This window comes from Meriones unguiculatus, chromosome 15 (assembly GCF_030254825.1).
Source record: "Meriones unguiculatus strain TT.TT164.6M chromosome 15, Bangor_MerUng_6.1, whole genome shotgun sequence".
Taxonomy (NCBI): Eukaryota; Metazoa; Chordata; class Mammalia; order Rodentia; family Muridae; genus Meriones; species Meriones unguiculatus.
This window is the reverse complement of record NC_083362.1, coordinates 75,627,415-75,641,754: the sequence shown is the minus strand read 5'-3', so window position 1 is coordinate 75,641,754 and position 14,340 is coordinate 75,627,415. Positions and strand designations below refer to the sequence as shown.

At 48.6% G+C, this 14,340-nt stretch overlaps 1 long non-coding RNA gene across 1 annotated transcript; it reads right to left on the bottom strand.

Annotated features, from left to right (window-relative positions):
* Positions 1-369: 369 nt before the first annotated feature.
* LOC132648120 (uncharacterized) lies at positions 370-13,119 on the bottom strand. Its single transcript, XR_009586502.1, has 2 exons — positions 12,804-13,119; positions 370-7,362 (listed from the first exon to the last, which is right to left on the bottom strand). It is a non-coding gene; the product is annotated as an uncharacterized LOC132648120 (long non-coding RNA).
* Between the last annotated feature and the right edge of the window lie 1,221 nt (positions 13,120-14,340).

The following is a 14,340-nucleotide window of genomic DNA, read 5'->3' as shown; positions in this document are numbered from 1 at the left end:
AAACAAACCAGAAAGCCCCAGGAGAGCTCTTGGGGTGTAAAGGTTAGTGGAAGCGGCAGACATGGCTGGTCAGAGTATACAGAGCCATCTCCTCATCGCCCATGTCCAGGCTAGAGTCTCACCCTGTACATCTCCCTCCAACTTAGCATCTGCCGCCACTGACTTTTCCATGAGATTTGAAATAATCTTGCTCTAGCCTTTGAGGTGAGTGGCTTCTCTAAGTCAGATGTTGCGCGCGCGCGCGCACACACACACACACACACACACACACACACACACACACGTGCAGTTTCACGCTCCAGCCAAGCCCTGCCCCACTGTCTTCGTTGGATTTCTATTGCTGTGAAGGGACAGCATGACCACGGAAACTTTTACAAAAAAAAACATTTAATTGGTGCTGGCTTACAGTTTCAGAGGTTTGGTCCAGTTTTGTCATGGGGGGAAGCACGGCTGCCTGCAGACAGACATGGTGCTAGAGAAGGAGCTGAGAGTTCTGCATCTTGATCCTCAGGGAGCAGGCAATGAACTGGCTTGAGCTTCTGAGACCTCAAAGCCCACCAGCTGTAACACCCTTCCTCTAACAAGACCACACCTACTCCAACAAGGCTGGACTTCCAATTGTGCCACTCCTTATAGACCAAGCATTCAAACACAGGAGTCTATGGGGGCCATTTTGAGGGTGTGATGGATGGAAGTGAGTGGTTAAGCCAGATGACAATAAACAAAAGCATTGTGGCGGGTCAGGAAAAGAAGGTCCTTTCATCTTTACTACATATGACAGACTCATTAGGAAGCTGAAGGGAAGGACCACAGGTGAACCCCAGGTCCACCTTTGCCACCACCGCTGCCACTAGGAAGGCGTCTGCTTCACTGCTGCCTGCAGAGCGTCCGCTTGCTCTGCAATGAGGGAGAGCTTTGAATGGAGCTTTGGATTGGCACCTGCCAAATCATAACTGGGATCCGAGCTCTAAGAAAATCTGGGAAAGTATCGTGGGTTCTGGCACTCTGCCCTCAGTAGAGCAAAAGTCACATTTAAAAGAATTGGAGACTGAGCCAAGTAAGTCAGGGAGTCAGCGGCAAATGCCCAAGCTCTGTCGTTCAACACTTATAAGGCACGGTGGTTGAGAACAGTTACTTCTCTTGCAGAGGATCTGAGTTCAGCCTTCAGCACCCAGGGTGGGTGGCTCCCAAGCACCTGTAACTCCAGCTCCAGGGAATCCAACACCTTCTGGAACACAGATGCACGCACCTAGCACACGTACCCACAATCAAAAATAAAATCTCTTAAAAATAATTTATACTAGAAAAATTATGTCAAAGTTTTTGTGTTTTGAAACTGATGAACCCTACAAAGGTCTTCCTTGGTCTCTGCCCAATCTCAGGCCCAGCTTTTCAGAATCAAAGAGAAGTAGGGCCTACGAGGCTGTCATCTACCATATGACGGTTAAATATTCAGTTGTGTGTGTATGTCTGCTCTACAGCTGGAGTCTGATCCTCACGAGGGTGGGATTAAATGTACGCTAACATTTTTTTTTAATATGGAATAGAATAAGTTCACACATCTTTTGATGTTTTCAGAATCTTTGCTTTTGGAATTTCACGATAGTATTAACATTTGGAAGAATGTAGGAAGTAAAAGACACTCATCTTGTGGGAAGGTCAAAAGTCTTTTCTTCTAAAATTTGTCTTGCCAAACTCGGTGTACCTGTGGCTGAGCAGCAGAAGACCTGAAATGCAGTGACTTTGAAAAGCCATTGCCTTGTTCAATTTTGACTCTGTGCGGCTCATGCCTCTGCTCCCCGAAGGCGGGCCACGCTTATTGCTGGCTCCGTGCCACACAGGTCTGGGCTGAGCTGGAGGCTCACAGCATTCTACATAGGGATCTGCTTGTTCATGGCCTTCTCGGGCTTCTTTACAGTGCCCTTGCACCAGGAATGAAGACTTCCTCAATGGTGCCTGACTTCCTGGAAGCAGAGCTCCATGTGGCAAAGCCCAGCACGAGAGTCTTCAGGTGCAGCCTTGGACACCACAGAGAATCAACCATTCCGCGTGCTCTGGGCTTAGTCAGCATGGATCCTGTCCGGGATGTGAGAGGAAAGAGAGTCTGCGTGTCAGTGCAGATAGAAGAAGGCACAGGGCAAAAGGGCTTAGGAGCTCGTGGCTAGCAGTGCTGCCAGCCTCCTGGGTGCAGCCCCTGGTCGACATCCCCACCAGGGAGGTTTCCCAACAAGCAACGTCATCTAATAATTTCATATACAGAGAGAACTAACAGTCCAGTGATAGACGTGCTCCACTCCCCTGCCCCAGACTCAGCGCTGTGCTGACTCCCTTCTCTCGACGCTTTTCCTTAGCTACAATGAAATCTTCAAAGTGGTTTTCTTTAGAGCTGATCTCTGGGTTCCAGAACCATCTACTGTTGGGAAGGAAGTAGCCAGCTTGTCCCTAAAGCAGCAGCCAGGGCAGTTTGCCAATGGAGGAATCTCTCCTACTTGCTTGCACATACAAGATTGACCCTGAACTTCCCCCTTTCTTCCCGGGGTCCTAGATGTCAAGTTCCTGTCTCCAAGAGCCCACTTCCCACCTCCTAATTTCTGGCTCCCAGGAGGAGAAAAGCTTAATTCTTTTGAGATTCTTGTGCTATTGAAAAGAGCTCATCCCTACACCTTTGGGTGACTTGTATAAACATGGGTCCTGAAGCTGGTGACCTAGCATCCACTCAGATGAAAGATGCTCACCCTCCGAACTGTGCAGAAGTGACCGCTGACCAGTGGTCCACAGTGTCTGTTAGATATGAAGGAAGACACACCCAGACATATACGGCTGCTTGTGTTGGACAGCAGCCCGTCTCATCTCACCCTTTCCAAAACTCCTGACTCCAGAGCAAAGCATAAAATGACTTGTTTCTTTGTGTGTGTGTGTGTGTGTGTGTATGTGTGTGTGTATGTGTGTGTGTGCGCACATGTACACAGAGCAACCTTGATACTGTAAAATCCAGATGCTGCAATATTTTATCCACTGGCCTAAAGGCAGAGGGGTGGCCTGACCACAATGGAATCTGCTTACAGAGTCAGAGGGGAAGTCTCTGGAGCCTTCTACCACCCCAGTAAGAGATCACGGAAAGGTCCCTGGGTCCTAATAGCAACAGCTTGCTGAGAAACAGTCTTCTGTGATTCAGCTACTCTGGGACTCATCCAATCATTCAACATCTTTTTTAGCCAAATGATACAGAAGCCCAGCAAAGTGAGGGACCCGACCAAGGTCAGCAAGCTGGAGGGGAAGAGAGTAGATTACGGCACTCAGAAGTCTTCATCTCCAACCCAGCCACTCCCCAATTATGTCCTCCCGAAGCGGCTCTTGGCTGGCTCCTCAGGAGTAGGATCCCAGAAGTGCTGACGCTCTAATTTCTGCCTGCTCAGAGTAAGGGCAGTAGAGAGAAAAGGAGAGACGGGCTCAAGGGCTTCTAGAGATTCCTCAGACAGCCCCAACCTTAGAGAGCCTCTCCAGCACCTCATGTTTCTCTCCAAAGCACAGAGCAAGAGAGGATGCCCTTAAAAAGCAATGTAGGTCAAGTCACAGATCTGGAGCCCTGGGAACACAGTGCCCCATTCTGAGAACCTGACTTCCCAGGACAGGGATTGCAAAAGTCTGGAGAGACTACACCTACGTGAGGGTGGAAAAACCCAGGGAAAGGAAGTGAGAGCAAGAAACTGTGCTCAAGAAGACAGGGAGAGAATTATGTTGGGTCCTTGATCAAGGCTGACATAGACCATAGTGAATCTGAAGTCACCTCTACTTCAATAATGGGGTCAGGGGCAGCTTTGAGTGACTGCCTGTGAATACTGAGATGACTGGGGGAGAGAGCAGCCTTGTCTTTGGAATATTAAGTCAACAGAGGACAAAGAAAATACAGGATGGTTGTCCTCTATGTCAGATACAAGGAGGCATTTTTGGAATCAAGGATTGGGGAAGAATGGAAGAAAGGAACAGAAGGAAAGGACAAGGAAGGACACAGATGTGGAATGTGGAGTTGGGAGTTACACAGATGGCTCATTAACCAAAGTAATCTTGAGATTTGACGTTTTGAGATGCTAGGTCTCTGGGACCTGATTCTTTTCAGACCCCTAAATATTTAGTAGAGCCTGGACTATAGCCACCAGCTTTGGCTTTGAGAGGAGTGGGGAGCTGGGTTGGATTTAAAGAAAACAGCTGGGATTTCTCCCAGTTATACACGAAGAGGGAAAGGGGTCTGCTAGCCACAGCAGCCTCTTTTGCCTACAGGATCCCAGTGGAGTTAGGAGGCTGGAGTTGGGAGTGTGTGAGGCTCTAGACTTGCTGTCAACACTGAGCAACCTGCAGAAGGAAGGGGAAGCCTATGCTTTTCCCATCTCAAGGGCCAACAGCCCTCTGAGGGCACATTCTTATTATTTGGTACACTAATGCTATGGCTTAGCTGTAATGAGGCCTCTGGGACTTTCTAGGAGTTTGGCTAGTCCTGAGGTCAGGGATGTTTTTATAGAGTGTGGGAAGGGAGGAGCTTCAACCAGGACAAGGCCTAGCTGTAGAAATACTCATGGTACCAAGGGAGATTGATTCTGCATCAGCTTCCCTCTGAGCATAGCTGTGGAGCTGGGCTCCTTATTCATTCCCAAGAATCTCTCCCTCATCCCTAGACAATGTCATTATAAGATGCCAAAAGCTCCACCAGTCTGAAGCCCCAAGCAACTGTGGAACAAAGACCACAGGCCCACGTAGGACATACAATGTGAGTGAGAAATGGACCTTTGTTGTGGTTAGCTACTGATATTTCACGGTTTGCTTGTTGCCACATTGTCTAGTCTATGCTGGCTGTGCAGCCTCACCATCCAAGGTGAACGTTTAGCTTTTGCAGCTTCTACTTGGAGCCAGGCAAGAGAGTTGTGAGTTGGTTGGGGTCGGACTCTCCAAACCAGACTTTTCATCCTTCCTAGAAGGCTCCTTAAGCACCACGGCAAAGTGGATGATATCAGAGGGCAATGGACACACGAGGGCTGTGGGGATGGCTCAGCTAGTAAAATGCTTACCTTGAAGTCATGAGTACCTGAGTACCCAGAAACCACAGGAGGGAAAGGGACAAGGATGGTACCTGGAGAGACAGTTTGGCAAGTGAGATGTCTTACTGTTCTTGGAGAGGACCTGGGTTCAGTTCCCAGCGCCCACATGGCAGGTCACACCTTCTTCTGACCTCTACGGGCTCCTGCAGGCATAGGCTGCACATAAATTCACACAAGTACACATACATACATGTAAAAATAATGATAGAAAAGTAGTTTTTTAAGTAAAAGGCAAGATGGGCAAAGTGGTAATCTGAGCTCTGGGAAATCAGAGATGGGCCGATCCCTGGGGCTCAGCAACCAGGCAGCTTAAGCTGCTTGGTGATATCCAGCTCAATGAGAGACTCTATTTCAGGAAAAAAAAAAAAAAAGTGGACAACTTCTGAGGAAGGTCTCCCCAAATTATTGTCCTCTAGTGTGTGCACGCACGCGCGCACACACACACACACACACACACACCCCTCAATCATACATACTCACACATATACCTATACACATATGAACCCCCACCATACAACCCCACGTGTGAATGTGTGTGCTCACATGACAGTACAACCTCTCAACCACCTAAGTTTAAAAGAAAAAGGGCAATTTCCGTTTCCCATCCTCAAATTGCTGATTGGGGGGAGCCACAGCGTCTGAACTTGGAGGTCCTTCAGTTCACATCCACACTGACAAGAACAGTTCTGTTCAAATAACACAAGGCAGGCTGCTGAATTGGGCACAGAGGGCCTGTAATTACCCGCTGCTTTGGAAACCTTCAGCGTATACCCAGCGTAGACCGGGTGTGGGTGAACAACAGCAGGGCTGTCAGAACGCGGACTTGGACGCTCACACGTGCCCAACCTCAGGAAGAAGAGAAATGGAGAGTTCATGACATCTGTAAAGTTGGTGACTAAGACGGAACGGTGGGGAGGACTTTGGCGATTTCAGCAGAATTCTTTATTCACCAGAGGAGGCAGTGATTAATGTGGGGTGGAGCTGCATGAGGCAGACGGTGGAGAAGCATGGAGAACAGATGTGGCTGGAGGAGCTGCCCAGAGGTCAGTACTAGGGAGGGGCCTGGACTTTGTGGGCAGAATCTAGGGATGTTCTGCTTGGACTCGTGATGGGTATGTGATGAATGTCCTAGCAGGAGGGGCTGAGCAGAGGCCCTGGGTAGAGGCAGCTGCCTCCCCAGTGGTCCTGGAATGTAAAGAAAAGCTTAGGCGTCCATGATAGATGGTGGTGAAGTCAAACCAGAAGGGGCTTAGAGAGCTTGAAAAGCCATCTTGGCCTGAAAGACAGCAATATAATATCTAGAGCGTTTGCCCAAAGAGTTCTATGGTCTGCAGTGAAATGGCTTGTACCCACCTCCACTGCTGCTGCTCAGAAGGCTGGGAAGGAAGGGGTGAGCAAAGCCTTATGAAGGGTGAGCAAAGCCTTATGAAGCAAGCCATCCCGTTGAGACGAGATGGGATCTATATTAGTTACTTTTCCTGTTGCTAAAGCCCAACACCTGGCAAATATCCCCTGAGGGGAAGCAGGGTTTATTGGGCTTACAGTTCTAGGGGGATACATACTGTCTCAGTTAAGGTTCTATTGCTGTGACAGACACAGGAGCAAGTTGGGAAGGAAAGGGTCTACTTGCCTTACATTCCACACTGCTGTCCCATGGAGACATTTCCTCAACTGAGGCTCCTTCTTCTCCGATAACTCCAGCTTGTGTGAAGTTGACACAGAAAACCAGCCAGTGCACATACCATTCTGGAGGGGGAAAGTAAGGCAGCAGGAGCTTGAGGTGTGTGGCCACGCTGTGTCAGCAGTCAGGACAGAGCAGATGGGAAGCGGCCTGCCCATTGTGATCCACTTCCTCCAGGAAGGCTCTGCTTCCTAAAGGTTCTACAGCCTTCCCAAACAGCACCACCAGCTGGTGACCAAGTGTTCAAACACATGAGCCTGTGGGAGAGGTTTTACTTTTAGAGCACAACAAGGGCCCAGCCAGAAGCACCCCTGTTCTTTGTCAAATGCCTTGTCCTTTGGGTGCAAAGGAAACTATGACTGTGGCAGGGCCGAGACCAGATCAACAGGAACTTCCACAGTGAAAGAGGAGAGGAGGGTGCCATCAGGTCTCTGGCTCTGCTTGTGGCTCTGGGTCACCGTTGTTCGATGTTCGCAGTCCCTCCTGACGCACATGGATCTGGGGGAAGAGAAAGGGCAGGAGGCAGATGTTTGCTGCTCTATCCTGGCTTTTCTCAACCTCCATGGAGCTCCTCCAAGGCTGGCTGGTGCACTGGCAAAAAAGAAAAGGGATTTTTGAATCAAGAGAACAAAGGCTTCGATGTTGAAAGGCACAAAATTCTTTTCTATCTGGAGATCCCCTTCCTCCAGCCTCCCCACTCCCCACATTCTGTATTAAAAAAAAAAAACTAAAAAATAACACACACACACATTTTGGGAAAATAACACATGAGATAACACCGGGAGAGGGAGATAATCAGCTGAGACACAAGCATAGTTGGAATCACGATTTTAAGATTAACAGTCTCTGGAGGGCAGAGACCAGACAGGCAAGGTACATTCTCCCCATGGGGCAGCTCTGCCTTGTAGTTGGGCCCCCTGCCTGGGCTCTCCGCTCACTCCAGGCTCTTTCAATAATCTAGCACATGATAATTGGGCCTGTTTAAAGGGGCTTATCCATATGTTTATATTACAAGGTACTTTCTGGGCAAATCTTAGTTTCATGACTTTGATATCAAGTTGACCCTTTTCATTCCTCACTCAAAGCCCCTGGTGAAGCCATAGCAGCAGCAAGCAGTGAGGTGACTGATGTGTGAAGCTGCTGCAAATGCAGAGCATCTGCCAAGTGAAACCTCCATTATCTCGCAGTTCTGAGTCTCATCTGCCAGATGTGGTGATCTGTCTTACATGGTATCTGTCCACTGGCTGTTGATGGCAGCCATGCTCGCTCTAGAGAGAGCAGGGCTGTGTTCCTGATAATCAGGAATAGGCATGGAGGTGAGCCAGCAGGGTATCAGACTTAACCACCACCGACTCCAGTCTCCCAATGATCAGCTCCAGGGCCTGGCGGACTTAACAGCTTTTAACACTGTCAACTAAGTGATGGAGCAGTTGTCTGTGCCGAGCTGAGCTCTAGGTCTGATGCACACAGCCAAGCGCTGCAGGACGCTTAATTAGATCCTCAGACAGTTGGAAATAGGTTCCATTCACAAAATGTGGGGGAAAAAATGTATGAATCTGTCCTTCCACTAACTCAGGTGGAATTTTACCAGTATCTCACAAAAGTCAATTCTTTTTCTTCTTTCCTTTCCTCCTTCCATTCCCCCTCTCTCCCTTCTTTTTCTCTCCCCCTTTTTCCTGCCTGCCTTACTCTTCCCTTTCTTCCTGCACTGGGGATTGAACCTAAGAACTTGTTCAGTATAGAAAAATTCTACCCTTTGAGCCATATCCCCAACCCTTGTATTTTGAGACAGGCCCTCACTATGCAGGTTAGGATGGTCTTGACTTCACTATGAAGCTTAGGCTGACCTTGAGTTTGCAATCTTCCTGCTGTAGCCTCCAGAGTCCTGGGCCCTCACCCTCCCTCCCCCCGGCACCACCCTGACCCCCACCAGCTAGAGTCCTCATACCTATTGGGTAATTTGAAATGTTGTGTGGTTTTTCTGCACATGCTGCCAGCGCACTGAGGGTGTGCCCAGGGGGTCTGGGCACCATGTGCCAGGCAGCTACCACCACCTGGAGTCCCTGCATCTGCCCCACAACAGCCATAAGCTCTCATGGACCAACCTTCTGAAGCTCTAGTTTGCACCGGGAGCCTCAGCTATTCCATGCCAGTGACTCTGCATGGGATGGGATCCAGGACTCTGGATGGTCAGCATCAAACTCCCTGTTGATGACGCTCAGCAGGGGACCCCGATATGGCAGCAGAGTTTAGGACAACTGCTCTGAAGTGGGTTTCCCCGGCATGCAGCTCTGGTAAAGAGGAATATGCTGGAAACACCCAAATCCCAACTCCTCCTCAAACCTAGTGAGAGGGGAGCAGAGGTGAGAGCCAGCAGGCTGTGCCCACGTGATCCCCGGTACCCCAGCTGTGGCAGCTCACTGTCTGGTTATGGAGGCAGTTAAAGTGGCTGGACCAGGGAGGGGCATCCGTCAGAAATGCCACCTGGGATGGCTCTGTGAAGAACAGGAAGGTCCCAGGCAGGCAGAGAATGGCCCTGCAAAGGTGTTGGGAAGAAAAGAAAGCAGACAGGGCCTGCAGACGTGTGGGTGGGGTGGAGACCGAGAACAGCTCAGAAAGCTCTTGGGGTCACTGTCTCCAAGCACCTGCTCTCTTCCACTGACCCTTTTTTGGCAAAGACATTTTCCTTCCAGTCACCACCAACAACCCAAAGGAAGGGTTTAGCAAAGAAACTGGGTGTAGTGGCACACGCCTTTAATCCTAGCACTTTGGCGACAGAGGCAGACAGTGAGTTCAAGGCCAGCCTGGTCTACAGAGTGAATTCCAGGATGGCCAAAGCTACATAGTGATGAGATCTTGTCTTGAAACAAAACCAACTAACCAACCAAATAAATAAACAAACAAATGATTTTGCAAGGATCCTGGTAAAGCCCCAGTTCACAGTGAAACCAGTTTGCCATGTTGAAGCAAAAGTTGGGGACACCAGGTAGCTTTGAGTTTGAGGAACTTGATTGGTCCCAGCAGTGGTGTAGCAACCTTTGCACATTCCTGCGGAACTGTGGCAACCATGATGAGTGAGGCCAGAAAGACAGGAAAGAGAACCATCACAGGGCAGATAGCTGCAGGAGCCTTGTTAGGGCTGAGCTCACTGCCCACTGCTTGAGAGGCTTTGTGAGGACCCATCTCTGCCTCCTTAAGGCCTTTTGTCACATGTGTACCCCGCAGAGGGAAGATGCCTCATCTGCACCCCGATATTGAGAGTTGCTTCCCAGGGTGTGGGAGCTCTTCTCCCAGCTGCAAATGTTGCATAATATCTGTTGACCTCTTCTGAGAGTAAACACCCGCCAGTGCTGGCTGGGTCTCTTCCAAGGGAGGCAGCCATGCAGTTATGTGATCCACTTAACCCTAGGCCATAGAACCCCTGAACATGTGCTGTCTGAACCACATTAGGCCCTCTAGACAGACACATTAATATGCCACAAATGGAGTGTGCCTGCTCCCCCAGCTGGCATCCTTTAACATGGCTGGCCAAATTCTCACTTTGTTCCAGAAAGAACCCATAGATTTCTCCCAACTATGACACAGTTAAGAAGTGATAAAGGGTAGAAATGGAAACAATGGAAAAAAAGGTCCTGAATCCTAGAACCACATGTGGGAGGAGATGGGGAGCTAAGGAAATATAGGGACAGGACTATAGTCCAGTACACAGGGGACATGAAAGGACAAGGACAAGTAAGGTCCTAGGACCATCAGACTGAAGGTTGTGCGAGGATGAGCCTTGCCCAAGATACAGATGCTGGTGGGAACTGGCCAGATACCTATGATAACACAGGAAGCCATAAACACGGCCCTAGAGCCACGGTTTTCAACCTTCCGAATGCTGCGACCCTTCAATACAGTTCCTCGCGGTATAGTGACCCACCATGATAAAATTATTTTTGTTGCTACGCCATAACTGTAATTTTGCTACTGTTGTGAACTCTACCATAAGTATCTGGTATTCTCAATGGTCTTAAGCAAACTGACCCACAGGTTGAGAACCACTGCCCTAGACCCAGGATGATTATTCTTATGGTGCAGGTGGGAAAGCGGTTTCCCCCTTCTGCGGGTGGGGAAGGGGTTTCAAGGTTGCAGGCCTGGCCAAAGCAAAAGTCTCAGGAGAAAATCCTATCCCAGCATCCCCAGGGGCACCCAGATAAAAGGACCCTAATGGCTTCAAGATGGACACGCAGTCATGGGCCTCAGCTAGGCTTACATGGGGGCCCTCTGTGCTGAGGAAGGTCCAGCTTGGACTGTAAATGGCACCATGAGGACAAGTCCCCTGGGCTCTTGGAGTGTTTGTGCCTTGGCAGTTTGCTCAAGACTTCCCAACTGTCCTGGTTTCAGGATAAGCTCAGAACCATTTATAACACACGGGTTTTTTTTAATTAATTTAATTGAAAACTTTATTGAGAGAGGGTCTCACTGTGTAGTCCTGTCTGTCCTGGAGCTCATTATGTTAACCAGACTGACCTCAGACCAGAGGAGATCTGCCTGCCTCTGCCTCCTGAGTGCTGGGATTAAAGGCCTGTGCCACCAAGCCCAGTACCATGTGTAATTTCTATACAGCATTGGAGCCAGCAACAGAGAAGGTCCTTTGTGACCCCATGACCTATCTACCATAGGCTGAGCTGTATTCTTTGCCTCCCACTCCTCAGTATATGCTGAGGTTCTAACCCCACCATCTCAGTATGGCTATAAGGCAGTCTTTGCAGATGCAATTAAAACAAAGCAAGGTCCTTCAGGTGAGCCCAAATCCAAGACAGCCTGTGCTGTACACCAGGAAGGAAGTGGAAATCAGAAGGACAGCACATGAGGACACAGGAAAAGGGACTATGTTCAAGACTAACCGTGCTGACACCTTGTTACAGAATTCTCCCAAACTATGAGAACTCTGTTGTCTAAGTCACTGAGCAGCAGCGTTTTTGTTAGGGCACTAGTGAGTGGCTGGTCTTCATTAGGGCACTTGAGGGCAGAGGTCAACACTTTGGAGTGAAAATGCATCCTTTTGGAGGAACCACTCCAAGTAGCTTAGGTAAATTGGCTTACAGATCACAATCTATCCTCAGGGGCACAGCAGGAGCTCAAGGCAGGAACCTGGAGGCAGAAACTGAAGCGGAGCCCTGGAGGAGTGCTTCTTACTAACTTGCTCCCATCTCTTGCTCAACCTCCTTTCTTATACACCTCAGATCACTTGCCCAAGGGAGGCACTACCCATTCATGTATTTATTAACACATATGTAACAATAATAAGACAGTAAAAGTCCGTAAATTTGAGGGGCTTATGGGGGGACTGAAAAGGGGAGGGAGTTGAAATATTTTAATTGAAATTTTTAAATAGTAAAAAAAAAAAAAGCCCTAAAAACTGAATTCCATTTTATGTTGCTATAATGAAATATCTGAGGCTTTATACTTTGTAAAGAAAGGTACTATTTAGTCCATGGTCAGGAGGTCCCATTGACTGGGCCTCTGGTGTTCGTCCTTGGCTGCAGCACCACCTGGTGGAGAAGCAGAAGGGGCTCCCTAACTGAGGGACAGACATGCTTGCTCTTGGAGACCAGCATTAACCACCCTTCTGAGGGTCTTCAATGGCCCAGGTCTTGTTCCCCAAGGATACCTCAACTCTGCCACAATAAAAAAAATCTAGAACAACAGTTCTCAACCTTTGGATCATGATCCCTTCAAGGGGTCAAATGACCCTTTCACAGGAGTCACATATCAGATATCCTGCATATCCGATATTTACGCTGCAGTTCGTAACAGTAGCAAAATGACAGTTATGCAGTAGCAATGAATAATTTTATGGTTGGGGGTCGCCTCAACATGAGGAACCGTGTTAAAGGTTGCAGCACTGATCCAGAGCAGCAGCATTTGGGAGGACAGAACCAAACAAACCAGGAGAATGTTAAACACCCGTCTTACTGAGCACAAGTATTTCTCACAGAACACAGCAAACCTTCAGTGGGAGAAAAGCATGGAGAGCGGTGCTGTACCTGTGTCACAATCCTCGGCATCCAGACGCGCGAACTCCAGGGACCCGTGGGAAAGGAGTCTCCTGGGTGTATGCCATGAGCAGGTCTGGCGTGCCTGGAGACCAGTCCTCTCCTGCCTCCACGTAATAAGCCAGGCAGGACTCCTCGGGGTGTTCCTTAGTCCGTCATCTGTGTCCCGTGAGTGCAGAGGGAGCAGCCTATTTCTCCTTCACAGCAAAGGCGATTGTTAGCTAACAATACAGGGGGATTTAAAGGGAGGTGTATAGATCAAAAGCCGGCATTTTTTTCACATTCCATTCACTGCCCAGATTTCGTCACTCTCTTCTACTGTAATGACTGGATAGTGAGCTATTTACTGTTATCCGTTACTGTCTTAATTTGCCAAATCACAGCTCTGAATGCAAATAGCAGTTACTTTACTGGAGCACCAGCTGTGAACACGTGACCATCTTGCTGCCTCATCAGGAAGAGCGCGCACTGGTCACTTTTCTGCTGCTGTGGCAAAACACTGTGGCCAAGAAACCTCCCATGGGAGGAGTTTATTTGGGCTTATGGCTCCAGAGGGCAAAGCATCTAACACGGTGGGAACAGAAGAGCAAACACGGCAGCAGGAGCGGGAAGCTGGGAGCTCACACCTTGAACCTCGAGCAAGAAGCAGAAAGATTGCATTGGAAGTGTCTGGAGGACGTGAGTTCTCACACCCAGTGACGTACGTCCTTCAGCAAAGACCTGTCTCCTGAGACTCCCCAAACAGCACTGCCAACTAATGATCAGGGCTTCAAAGATGGGACCGTATGGGGCTCGCTCTCAGACTACCACAAGCAGTGTGGGTGGACCCATCCTTTCGTCCTCATTTGGTATTGTGAAGGTTTCTTTTTTAAAGTTCCTATTATGATTGACTTTGTTTTGTTGTTATTATTGCTATTTATTATATTATTATTATTATTATTATTATTATTATTGTGGGGGGGGCAGGCATGCAGGAGCCACAGTGTATGTATAGGGGATAAAGGACACTTCATAGGACTCCATTCTATCCTTCTATCATGTGGGTTCCAGTGACTAAATTCAGGGCATCAAACTAGCACTACCTATGTGTCTGGCTGGGCCTGAAGCCCTATTATAATAGAGAAAAGCTGATTCATAATTTCTTAGTTAAAGCTGACAACTCAGACGCTTTGCTTACAGTTGGAATGTCTGCTTTATTTTTATACAGGCTCCTTCCTAATTTCTCAAAACAAGCGAGTTCTCTGCGATATTTAGGAAATACACTTAAAATCATTGCCTGTTTCAAATTTGAATTTAGCCGAGCACCCTGTGTTTGATCTGGCCTACCCAGCATTCCCTCTATCTGTTATTAGGTGGGTGTCTTTCCAGGCAGGGTTTAGCACTGATTGTCCATCCTCATATGGGTTTACTCTTTGCCCGGGAAGACCTGGCAGTAGGTCTTAGGGCTTTGCCACACAGTGCTGTGTCCTTGCTGGCTCTTCTCTTGCATCCTTGGGGGATCCCCCATGTGGTAATGTGTTTTCACTCC